Genomic DNA, 13,098 nt, shown 5'->3' with positions numbered 1-13,098 from the left:
GAATCATGGGAGAAAAGAATAGCATGATGGTTTGGAGGAGAGGTTTGATGTTAGAGGAGAGAGAGAGATAAAAACAGGAGAGGAAAGGGGGGAGTGGAGTGAAGGAATAGAGAGTCAGTGAATCAAAATAACATCTCTATAAAAGCAATATTTAGATGGACTTCATTTGGCATGGGAGTAGGAAACAAGATACATCCACCACAACATAGTTAGCCTTTTTTCTTGTAGTTTGGAAATGATAACTGTAGTTTGGAAATAATTACATATATTACCATATATTACTTAAAGTGGCCATCTTAAATTGTTGCATACATTTTCTGACTTAAAAACTCATGATAAGTGTTTGTTTTGAACATAATTACTTAAGTGAACTCTTCAGAGGCATGCACATACATACATACATACATACATACATACATACATACATACATACATACATACATACAGTGGGGCAAAAAAGTATTTAGTCAGACACCAATTGTGCAAGTTCTCCCACTTAAAAAGACGAGTGACAGTAACACACTACGCCGCCAGGGACTCAAATCCTGCAGTGCCAGACGTGTCCCCCTGCTTAAGCCAGTACATGTCCAGGCCCGTCTGAAGTTTGCTAGAGAGCATTTGGATGATCCAGAAGAATATTGGGAGAATGTCATATGGTCAGATGAAATTAAAATAGAACTTTTTGGTAAAAACTCAACTTGTCGTGTTTGGAGGACAAAGAATGCTGAGTTGCATCCAAAGAACACCATACTTACTGTGAAGCATGGGGGTGGAAACATCATGCTTTGGGGCTGTTTTTCTGCAAAGGGACCAGGACGACTGATCCGTGTAAAGGAAAGACTGAATGGGGCCATGTATCGTGAGATTTTGAGTGAAAACCTCCTTCCATCAGCAAAGGCATTGAAGATGAAACATGGCTGGGTCTTTCAGCATGACAATGATCCCAAACACACCGCCCAGGCAACGAAGGAGTGGCTTCATAAGAAGCATTTCAAGGTCCTGGAGTGGCCTAGCCAGTCTCCAGATCTCAACCCCATAGAAAATCTTTGGAGGGAGTTGAAAGTCCGTGTTGCCCAGCAACAGCCCCAAAACATCAATGCTCTAGAGGAGATCTGCATGGAGGAATGGGCCAAAATACCAGCAACAGTGTGTGAAAACCTTGTGAAGACTTACAGAAAACATTTGACTGGATTTTGTTTCCTAATTTTGTCTGTCATAGTTGAAGTGTACCTATGATGAAAATTACATACATTACATTACATTACATACATACATTACATACATACATACATACATACATACAGAAACAATAACCAAGCATAATTTCCACAAGCTATACCTTACTGACGTTAGTACAGCACCATCTAAGTATTGCTGTCTTTCTCCAAGAAAATCATTTCCCACTTAATTACTTAATAGCACACTGTTTAGAGACACATATGACGAACCTATGCACCTTACTGGCACCCAAGAAAGGAATTTCCCACATAATTACATAATGGCACACTTTATAAAAGGCACATATTATGGCCCATGTCCATGAACCGACAGTATGTACCTTACTGACATCAGCAGTGACATTCTTAGAGATGCTGAGAGACCAGGTTCAAGGAGAATGTTTACTGGACATGGAGAACAAGTTGACTCTCACTATAACTCATTCAGCAACTATTGTCCCTGTCTACGGCATGTTGAGGAACACATGTGATCTGTTGTCCAGCCCAGGTGTCTCCTTACAATACGTCTGTGTGTCATCAGAGAGGGACAGAGAAAATAGGCCCCTCTAAGGTTCCTCAATGGCAGTCTGTTGCTTAACTCCTCTTACGCAACTAAACACCTGTCGCTAGGTGCGAACGGGCCGATCGTTTTCCCATCAAATATTCATAGCCACGAGCCCTTCCAGTAATGTGAAGGTTTAAAAGTGCACATGAATCAGTAATACAACTGCAGGCTTGAATTCGCTGTTATATCCATTTGTTTTATTTCTCTAGCACAGCTACGCATGATAATTAGTGATTCAATGGCAATAAGGGGTGCCACAATATTTGAAAGTTCAGTTGTTTCATGAAATTGTGTATTCATTACATCCAGTTTGTGTCCATTTTCGACTTCAGGTGGATGCACATTCATTTGAAATGCGACAGAGAAAAAGCATTATTATGTATGCTGTCTATGTGTGTATTAATTCAGAGGTTTAATTCATCAGTAAGGTGACACACCGCTCATCTCATTTCAGTCATTTTGTAACTGCACAGCTAATCTGTTAGGAGTAGGAGTATGAGCTCTGATATAGGAGTTCATATTTCCTACAATTTCACAGCAATTAGATTAATGAATGCATCTGCTGGAGAAACAGAGAGATCTACATTTCCTTTGATTCAGACAAAAATAGAAAGTGGTCCGACCTACCAATCTGAGGCATACACAACACAGCACATGAAAATGAGTATGCTCATCAGCTCTGAGCAAATATGTGGAGAAAAAGGGAGAGTGGGAGTATGTTTAGGCATGTATGAGGGTGTGTGTTTATGTGTGTGTAGGTGTATGTGTGTAACTATGTGTGTGTGCAGAATGTCTCTTAAAATGAGACCTTTAGCAAGACCTTCGGATCACAAGGAGTCGGTTGGTTTTATTGCATCTGTGTGCGTGTGTGTGTACGTGTGTGTGTGTGTGTGTGTGTGTGTGTGTGTGTGTGTGTAGTAATGTCAAAAGCCTGCTTTGAGAAGAATATTCTCCAGCAGGGAGGAATAACAATGGCTTGTATTGCTCTGTTAATGGTCCCCTGTTGAGATTAGAGCACACACTGCAGCAGAAGGGCAGCAAGACACACACACACACATACACACACACACACACACAATAACCACATCAGCTTTAAAGTCAGCACAGTCAAGAGACACATGTTGACTACAAAGCCAAAGAGAAAAGAGAACACCATATTTCATCTGGTGTTTACATTTGTTCCAGGGTGTTTGTGTGTTTGTTTTCTGACATTCTTCATCTGGGACTCTTCCCTCTCGGGTGGCGTCCCAGAGTTAGAAGAGAACATCAGAGATGGTTCCGATCACTGTCCCACCCCTGGAATTCTGTATTCATAGTAAACATAGCTTAGTAATGCTGAAATTCCTAAATACCATAGGCTGTAATGTTCCTCAGGTTGCTAATGAAGGCTACTGTTGAAGTTGGTATAGGCATATACACAAAGCTGCTTATAGATGTATCGACATATCTGTCAGGCCAGGGCAAATCCTAAAAAGCTCAATTGTGAAGTCAGGCGGTATGCATTGAGTTAACTTGGTCCAATAGGGAAAGGGGTACAAGAGCCAAAAACATAAGGAGTGCATTGTGCAGCCAGCAAGCAGGAAAGCGAACATATTTGGAAGAACACACAGCTTGTCGCCAGTGGTGGAAAAAGTATGCAATTGTCATACTTTAGTAAAAGTAAAGATACGTAATAGAAAATGACTCAAGTAAAAGTGCAAGTCACCCAGAAAAATATTACGAGAGTAAAAGTATTTGGTTTTAAATATACTTAAGTGTCAAAAGTAAAAGTATAAATCATTTAAAATTCCTTATATTAACTAAACCAGATGGGATCAATTTATACACTGTATATATATATATTTTTTTTTTTTTTTTAATGGATGTTCTCTTGATAAGTGTGTGAATTGGACACTATTGCTGTCCTGCTAAGCATTTAAAAATGTAACTAGTAATTTTGTGTGTCAGGGAAAATGTATGGGGTAATTTTCTTTTAAAAAATGTAGTGAAAAGTAAAAGTAGTCAAAAATATAAATAGTAAAGTAAAGTACAGATACTTTACACCACTGCTTGTTGTAATATACTGGACAATATGTAAATTGTTGCTCCCATGTTTCATGAGCTGAAATAAAAGAACACTTAAACACTTAAATGTTCCACATGCACAAAAAGCTTATTTCTCTCAAATTTTGTGCACAAATGTGTTTACATCCCTGTTAGTGAGCATTTCTATTTTTCCAAGATAATCCACCTGACAGGTGTGGCATATCAAGTAGCTGATTAAACAGCATTACACAGGTGCACCTTGACAGAAAAGGCCACTCTAAAATGTGCACAACACAATGTCACAGATGTCTCATGTTTTGAAGGGAGCGTGCAATTGGTAAGCTGACTGCAGGAATGTTCACCAGAGCTGTTGACATATAATTTAATGTTCCTTTCTCTACCATAAGCTGCCTCCAATGTTGTTTTATAGAATTTGGCAGTACGTCTAAACAGCCAGACCACTTGTAACAACACCAGCCAAGGACCTCAACATCCAGCTTCTTCAACTGCGGGACCATCTGAAACCAGTCACCCGGATAGCTGATGAAACTGTGGGTTTGTACAAACAAAGAATGACTGCACAAACAGTCAGAAACCGTCTCAGGGAAGCTCATCTGCATGCTTGTCGTTCTCACCAGGGTCTTGACCTGACTGCAGTTCGACGTCGTAACTGACTTCAGTGGGCAAATGCTCACCTTCGATGGCCATTGGCATGCTGGAGAAGTGTCCTTTTCGCGGATGAATCTCGGGTTCAACTATACCGGGCAGATGGCAGACAGCGTGTATGGCGTCATATGGGCGAGTGGTTTCCTGATGTCAACCTTGTGATCAGAGTCCCCCACGGTGGTGTTGGGGTATGGGTATGGGCAAGCATAAGCTACGGACAATAAACACAATTGCATTTCACCCATGACAATTTGAATGCACAGAGGTACCGTGAAGAGATCCTGAGGCCCATTGCCGTGCTATTCATCCGCTGCCATCACCTCATGTTTCAACATGAAAATGCATGTCCCCATGTCGCAAGGATCTGTACACAATTTCTGGAAGCTGAAAATGTCCCAGTTCTTCCATGCCCCGCATACTCACCAGACATGTCACCCATTGAACATGTTTGGGATGCTCTGAATCGACGTGTAAGACAGTGAGAAAAATAAGACAGAGATACAACGAAAGGCAGGTGGGGGCAGACTTACCAGAGGGAAGGACAGAGAAAGAGGAATGGCAGAGGGAGATGGGAGGACATTTACCTCTCTCGCCCCCCCCCCTCCCATGCGCGCACACACACACACACACACTCAGGAGTGTTGGACCAAGTGTATAGAGAATGATCGTCAAGTGAAAATCAATACAAACAGAGAATATCAGGGGGAGTGGAGGCTAGCTTGGAACATACGTTTAACTATTCTACAGGAGGGGACAACGTACAGAGAACTAAAACCAAACTGCAATAAGGGTCAACAACCAATTAATTCAACAGATTTGAATTCCTTTTCTGAGAAGATTGAGCCCAAATATGCTTAGTAAAGAGATACTGTATATTCTGCAGCAAGACACTATAGCTGAGAGAGAAAAGGGTCAAAATGAGTCCCCAACAGTCCTAAGTGGACTGAGCGTGAGGCTGCGACAGCATGGTGTGCCATGGGTAACATGATACTCTGATGACTTGACACTCTTTACTGATCATCAGTATCTCTGTAACCAGAGGCCTGGGTATCTACCAGGACTGCATGTCCAATTCAATGTGACCAAAGGTATTTACAGGGCTATGCTGAACATCCCATTGATGCACCTCCAGTGAAGCCACTTAGTGGTAGATGCATGGGAAATGTAGCCTATACTTGAGACAATCATACAATAACCAGGAAAAAAGCATTAGGTTACAATTGTCTGAAATAGAGGGACATACTTTAAGAACAAGAAGGACATCTTTCAGGAACAATGATCTCAACATCATGGTCTTTCCACAATTAGGATCACATACAGTGTCTTCATAAAGTATTCGCACCCCTTGACATTTTCCACATTTTGTTGTGTTACAGCCTGGATTTAAAATAGATTAAATTGAGATTTTGTGTCACTGGCATACACACAATGCCCCATAATGTCAAAGTGGAATTGGCCAGTAGCATACCTAAGCAGGTTTGGACTTAGTTGGTCCCTGGAAGGGAGACCAGATGCTGCTGGAAGTGGTGTTGGAGGGCCAGTAGGAGGCACTCTTTCCTCTGGTCTGAAAACAATATCCCAATACCCCAGGGCAGTGATTGGGGACATTGCCCTGTGTAAGGTGAAGTTTTCCTAAATGTCCAATCTGTCCCTCATAACATCATGGCCACCTCATCATCCCCAGCTTCTAATTGGCTCATTCATCCCTGTAACTATTCCCCGGGTCATTGCTGTAAATGGGAATGTGTTCTCAGTCAACTTACCTGGTAAATTAATGGTTAAATAAAGTAAGTATGTTTTGAGAAACTTTTACAAATTAATTCAAATGAAATGCTGAAATGTAAGTATTTTTGTTACTATATTATTGACTGTATGTTTGTTTATTCCATGTGTAACTCTGTGTTGTTGTATGTGTCGAACTGCTTTGCTTTATCTTGGCCAGGTCGCAGTTGTAAATGAGAACTTGTTCTGAACTAGCCTACCTGGTTAAATAAAGGTGTTCTCAACTAGCCTACCTGGTTAAATAAAGGTGTTCTCAACTAGCCTACCTGGTTAAATAAAGGTGTTCTCAACTAGCCTACCTGGTTAAATAAAGGTGATTTTTTTTAATATATATAAATAAAATAAGTAAATATTCAAGCCCTTTGTTATGGCAAGCCTAAATAAGTTCAGGAGTAAAAATGTGCTAAACAAAGTCACATAATAAGTTGCATGGACTCCCTTTGTGTGCTATAACGGTGTTTAACATGATTTTTGAATGACTACCTCATCTCTGTACCCCACATATACAATTATCTGTAAGGTCCCCCAGTCGAGCAGTGAATTTCAAACATAGATTCAACCACAGAGACCAGGGAGGTTTTCCAATGCCTCGCAAAGGAAACTATTGGTAGATGGAAAAAAACTATACATTGAATATCCCTTTGAGCATTGTTAAGCTAATAATTACACTGTGGATAAGTCACTACAGAGATACAGGCGTCCTTCCTAACTCGGTTACCGGAGAGGAAATAAACTGCTCAGGGATTTCACCATCAGGCCAATTGTGACTAAAACAGTTACAGAGTTGAATGGCTGTAATAGGAGAAAACTGAGGACGGATCAACAACATTGTAGTTTCTCCACTTTACCTAAGTGGCAGAGTGAAAAGAAGGAAGACTGTAGGGAACACAAATATTCCAAAACAGACATCCTGTTTACAATAAGGCACTGTAAAACTGCTACAAATATGGCAAAGAAATTAACACTATTCACTTAATACAAAACTTTATGTTTGGGGCAAATATAAGAACACATTGATACAGAGTGTATCACTCTTCATATTTTCAAGCATGGTCGTGGCTGCATCATGTTATGGATATGCTTGTCATCGGCAAGGGAGTTTTTTTGGGGGATAAAAATAAATGGAATAGAGGTAAGCGTAGGCAAAAACCTAGAGTAAATCCTGGTTCAGTCTGCTTTCCAACACACACTGGGTGTCACGACTTCCGTCGAGTCAGCTCCTCTCCTTGTTCGGGCGGCGTTCGGCGGTCGACGTCACCGGCTTTCTAGCCATCGCCGCTCCATTGTTCAATTTTCCATTGGTTTTGTCTTGTTCCATTCACACCTGGTTTCCCCAATCACCCTACATGTTGTTATTCCTCTGTTCCCTCTCATGTCTTTGTGTGAAACTATTTGTGCGTTACGTGTTGTACACACCAGGCTAAGCGTTTGTTATTTTCCATGTGTTTTCACTAAGCTTATTTGTATTGCTATACATTTATGTTGTGTGATATTTGTGCGCGCTATACACTTTGCCTTGTTGGCTTAAGGAGGTTTTTGACGCAGCTGCGCCCATCTGTATATCTCTCCTGCCATAATAAAGTGTGTGCCTGTTCACAATTCTCTGCTCTCCTGCAGCTGACTTCACCACAAGTACGCATACGCCTGACACCGGGAGACAACTTTACCATTCAGCAGGACAATAACCTAAAACACAAGGCCAAATATACCCTAGAGTTGCTTACCAAGATGACTTTGAATGTTGCTGAGTGGCCTAGTTACAGTTTTGACTTAAATTGACTTGAAAATCTATCGCAGGACATGAAAATGTCTGTTTAAGCAATGATCAACAACCAACTTGACAGAGCTTGAAGAATTAAGAAAATAACGCGCAAAGCTCTTAGAGACTTACCCAGAAAGACTCACAGCTATAATTGCTGCCAAAGGTGATTATAACACGTATTGTCTCAGGGGTGTGAATACTTATGTGAATGAGATATTTCTGTATTCATTTTTCAATACATTTGCTAAAATTTCTAAAAACATGTTTTCACTTCGTCATTATGGGGTATTGTGTATAGATGGGTTTCTTAAGGCGCAGAAGGGAGGGACACCAACCTGATCAACAAGCACTGCAGTAACTTGATCTACAGTATGTACCTCCAGACAATGCATAGCATTAGTGCAATAGACATCGAATAATAATTCATTCAACAACAAACGTCTATCCACAATTAGGATTACCAAAGCAGATCAACGAGCACCGAAGCATCTAGACTAATGTTTAATTAGCCATCTCACAAACCATAGAGAGGGGAACATTGCTTTAATGGATATATCTCTTTTGTTCACAGCCAAATTAGTCAAAGTATAGGAGGAAAAACAGAAAATGTTAAAGACACAGTATTCCATCAGTAATTGGTAATCAAGGCACTATACACTCCAGGAGCTTAGTCCAAGGACAATCAAAATATTCTAATTAGAACCTCGGGGTAATTTGCTTTCATTTGAGGAGATAATATCCTGCACTAATCAACATGCCGATTCCCCCTTAAGCTACAAAACTTCAATTAATAAATGTTTATCGTTTTTCCTCACAAAAGAACTGGGCTCAGAGATGGATGGAGGCACAACTAGCCTGTTTTAGATGTGATGTGGTTGTTTTTGTGCAAGATCTTACTTTGTTCCATGACTGGGATATGAAAGCTGCAAAATATTTCAAGGTATTTTCAGAAGAAGCAGGCTTACAGAAATAGACAGTGCCTTAATTCTTTACAGGACATTTCAATCAGCACTGAATTACCAGAGCACTCAGACAAGGCACCACTGAGATAATGCTGCCCACTGACATTTTATTTTCAGAACGTTTTTTTTAGCTGCCTATGAAATCAGTGCCCTCTGCGTTTTCACAACTTCATCTGAAAAAAGTAACTAAATCAAATAGCCACGGCTCACTCAAAGTTCTTAAAACACATTTTAGCTGATGGGGAATTCAGTTTGTTCATAATTATTTGATGGGAGTTGTTCCCATAATAATGCATCGTCTCACACCACCGATGGACACCTGGGCCATCTTTTCGACTAACTAGTAATGCATATATACACACAATCCAATCCATATTGATATTGTCAGAATAACTAAGACATTATTCTCCAGCCACAGACAGTCTCTTCCCATCAGAGACAGAGAATGAAAGGAGAGAACACTACTCCTGTAGATGAATGGCTTTCTTCCAGGCAGTTTCACACCAGGTCCTTCATCTCATAAAACCTTTAACACCTCCTTATGCACTCATAAATACTACTGCCCTTTAAATAAATATTAAGCCTTGATGACGGAGGGCAATTGTCTGAGAGTCCCTTTCCAATGTCACCTCTCTCTCTCAAGGCAAGAGCTGAGGAATCTTGAACCAATCCAGATCCCTCGCCTTACCTCAACTTTCCAAGCAGTGAGAAGATTGGAAGATTGCCCAACCTCAGTGTCACTGATCATCGTCATCAGCTTAAAACACTCCAAGGTCAAAGGTTACATTTATGGCCCTGCCAATCCCTGTTGTGGCAGGCATGATGCCTAGATGAGGGACTGAAGACTGAACTGAACAGGGACTTCTTAATTTCCCAGGGGGCTTAGTGTAATCTGCTTGCATAGAGTGGCATCCAGAAGGGCAGCAGGGAACCCTGGTCTGGGGCCAGCAATAGCTGGCAGGTGAAGAGCTGAGAGTGACAGGGAAGGCATTTGTTCAACGCTGCCCATTGCCAGCTAAAGGAAAAATCTACCCAAAACCATTAATTCCTATAATTTGCAGTGTTAAGTAACACTTATATGTGAGAAAAAATATTTTTGGGTGAACAAATGTTTCATTTTGTCATCATAATAAGGTTGGTGGCAAATGTGAAGATCGTTGTGGAAATCTGTTGCAGCTCAAGTCAACTACAAAACCCACAATGCAATGGTCTCTCTGTGGGCTGGCCGGCTAGCTAGGTAGTTATCTAGCAAACGTAGCTACACACAATAATACCAAAGTCAATATCAGCATGTGAAGTAGTTAGTTAACTGTAAACAAACTGCACTAAACAAACTGTCAATTTAGGAGTCAACAATTTCACCATGTTCAACCTGCGGATCGAGTGGAATTTGACATTTGCAACAGGCATTCAACAGCACCATGCAATGCAGCCTGGACTGAAGAGGAAAACAATTAGGAAAAATGTGGTGGACCCTCTGTTAACGTGCACATTTCTCGAGGTAGGAATATCACAAAAAGTATGATCAATGGTTCATTCAAGAGAAGCCGTTATGACATCAGCCAGTATTGAAATCTGACATATACTGTATGACAGATGTTTTCTTCTATCTAAAATTCGGATTCCTAATAACTTCCAGTGTAGTGAGAGCAGCTTTATTGCTGAGCTATATCACACTGGCTGAATTTCTGCCTGCTTGAACGGCAATAGTATCAGATACACATGAAAACATAAAATGACCCCAGGAATCGATAGAACATTGCTCAGAGATTAACAAAAACAATATAACATTCAAAATGACTGAATATTTATTTTAATGAGAGTGTCACGCCCTGACATTAGAGAGCTTTTTATGTCTCTATTTTGGTTTGGTCAGGGTGTGATTTGGGTGGGCATTCTATGTTCATTTTTCTATGTTTTGTATTCCTTTGTTTTGGCCGGGTATGGTTCTCAATCAGGGACAGCTGTCTATCGTTGTCTCTGATTGGGAACCATACTTAGGTAGCCTTTTCCCACCTGTTTTTTGTGGGTAGTTGTTTTCTGTTTTGTGTCTGCACCAGACAGAACTGTTTCGTTTTGTTCCATTTTGTTATTTTGTCTCAGTGTTCAGTTTAAATAAATTATCATGAACACGTACCACGCTGCGCTTTGGTCCACTCCTTCTTCATGCAACGACAAGCGTTATACAGGGGGGTCACGGCAATGGCAACCACAAAACAGTAAAAACAAAAGAAACTGCACTATAGCAGTGCTGGATTTTTTTCATGATAGATATATGGTCCATTCGGAAAGTATTCAGACCACTTCCCTTTTTCCGTAATTTGTTAAACACACAATACCCCATAACGACAAAACAAAAACAGGTTTACTTTTTTTTTGCAAATATATTACAAATAATTACATAAGTATACGTATATACACTGTACTCTATACCATCTACTGCATCTTGCCATCTTGATGTAATACATGTATCATTAGCCACTTTAAACAATGCCACTTTTATATTTTTACATACCCTACATTTCTCATCTCATATGTATATACTGTACTCGATACCATCTACTGCATATTGCCTATGCCGTTCTGTATCATCACTCATTCATATAATTTATGTACATATTCTTTCATTCCTTTACATTGTGGGTATAAGTTAGTTGTTGTGGAATTGTTAGGTTAGATTACTCGTTGGTTATTACTGCATTGTCGGAACAAGAAGAACAAGCATTTCGCTACACTTGCATTAACATCTGCTAACCATGTGGACAAAACAAATAACATTTGGAGTTTGGAGTTTGCCAAAAGGCCCCTAAAGGACTCAGACCATCATGCTCTGGGGTTGTTTGTTAGGATCGAGGGAAAGATGAGCGGAGCAAAGTACAGAGAGATCCTTGAAGAAAACCTGCTCCAGAGTGCTTAGGCGAAGGTTCACCTTCCAACAGGACAACGACCCTAAGCACACAGCCAAGACAATGCAGGAGTGGCTTCGTGACAAGTCTCTGAATGTCTTTGAGTGGCCCAGCTATAGCCCAGGCTTGAACCTGATCGAACATAACTGGAGAGACCTGAAAATAGCTGTGCAGCAACGCTCCCCATCCAACCTGACAGATCTTGAGAGGATCTGCAGAGAAGATTGGGAGAAACTCCCCAAATACAGGTGTGCCAAACTTGTAGCTTCATACCCAAGAAGGCTTGAGGATGTAATCGCTCCTAAAGGTGCTTCACAAAGTAAAGGGTCTGAATACTTATGTAAATGTGATATTTCATTTGGATATTTTTTTTTATAAATTTGCAACAATTTCTAAAAACCTTTTTTTGCTTTGTCATGATAGGTTATTGTGTGTATATTGATGATAATGATAATTTTTTTAATCAATTTTAAAATAACAGAATCAGAAATGAAAAAAAATGTGGAAAAAGTTAAGGGGTCTGAATATTTTCCGAATGCACTGTAACTCAGGCAGCTACCGCTCACCTTATTCACTGTGAGCTCTAAAGACAGCATCAGGTAGAGCCACTCTCCATATTTTCAAGCATAGTGGTGGCTGCATTATGTTATGAGTATGCTTGTCATCGTTAAGGACTGGGGTGTTTTTCAGGATAAAAAAATAAACGATATAGCTAAGCACAGCTAAAATCCCAAAGGAAAACCTGGTTCAGTCTGCTTTCCACCAGACACTGGGAGAATTTACCTTTCAGCAGGACAATAACCTAAAACACAAGGCCAAACCTACACTAGAGTTGCTTACCAAGAAGACAGTGAATGTTCCCGAGTGGTCGAGTTATAGTATGGACTTAAATCTACTTGAAAATCTCTGGCAAGACCTTAAAATGATTGTCTAGCAATGACCAACAACCAATTTGACAGAGTCTGAATAATATTTTTAAGAATAATGGGCAAATGCTGTACAAGCCAGGTGTGGAAAGCTCTTAGAGACTTACCCAGAAAGACTTACCCAGAAAGAAGCGCCAACACCGCTTCTTCAAAGTATTGACTCAAGGGTGTGAATACTTATGTAAATTAGATATTTCTGGATTTAATTTTAAATACATTTGACAGAAATGTCTAAAAACATGTTTTCACTTTGTCATTATGGGGTATTGTGAGTAGATGTGTGTGAA

At 40.3% G+C, this 13,098-nt stretch overlaps 1 protein-coding gene across 4 annotated transcripts in view; it reads right to left on the bottom strand.

The window, feature by feature from the left end:
- The window catches only part of LOC109889942 (protocadherin-15-like), a 266,187-nt gene that overhangs the window by 204,296 nt on the left and 48,793 nt on the right, over positions 1–13,098 (bottom strand). The window lies entirely within an intron of this gene.

This window comes from Oncorhynchus kisutch, linkage group LG4 (genome assembly GCF_002021735.2).
Source record: "Oncorhynchus kisutch isolate 150728-3 linkage group LG4, Okis_V2, whole genome shotgun sequence".
In the NCBI taxonomy this organism is placed as follows: domain Eukaryota; kingdom Metazoa; phylum Chordata; class Actinopteri; order Salmoniformes; family Salmonidae; genus Oncorhynchus; species Oncorhynchus kisutch.
This window is presented reverse-complemented; position numbering and strand designations above follow the sequence as displayed.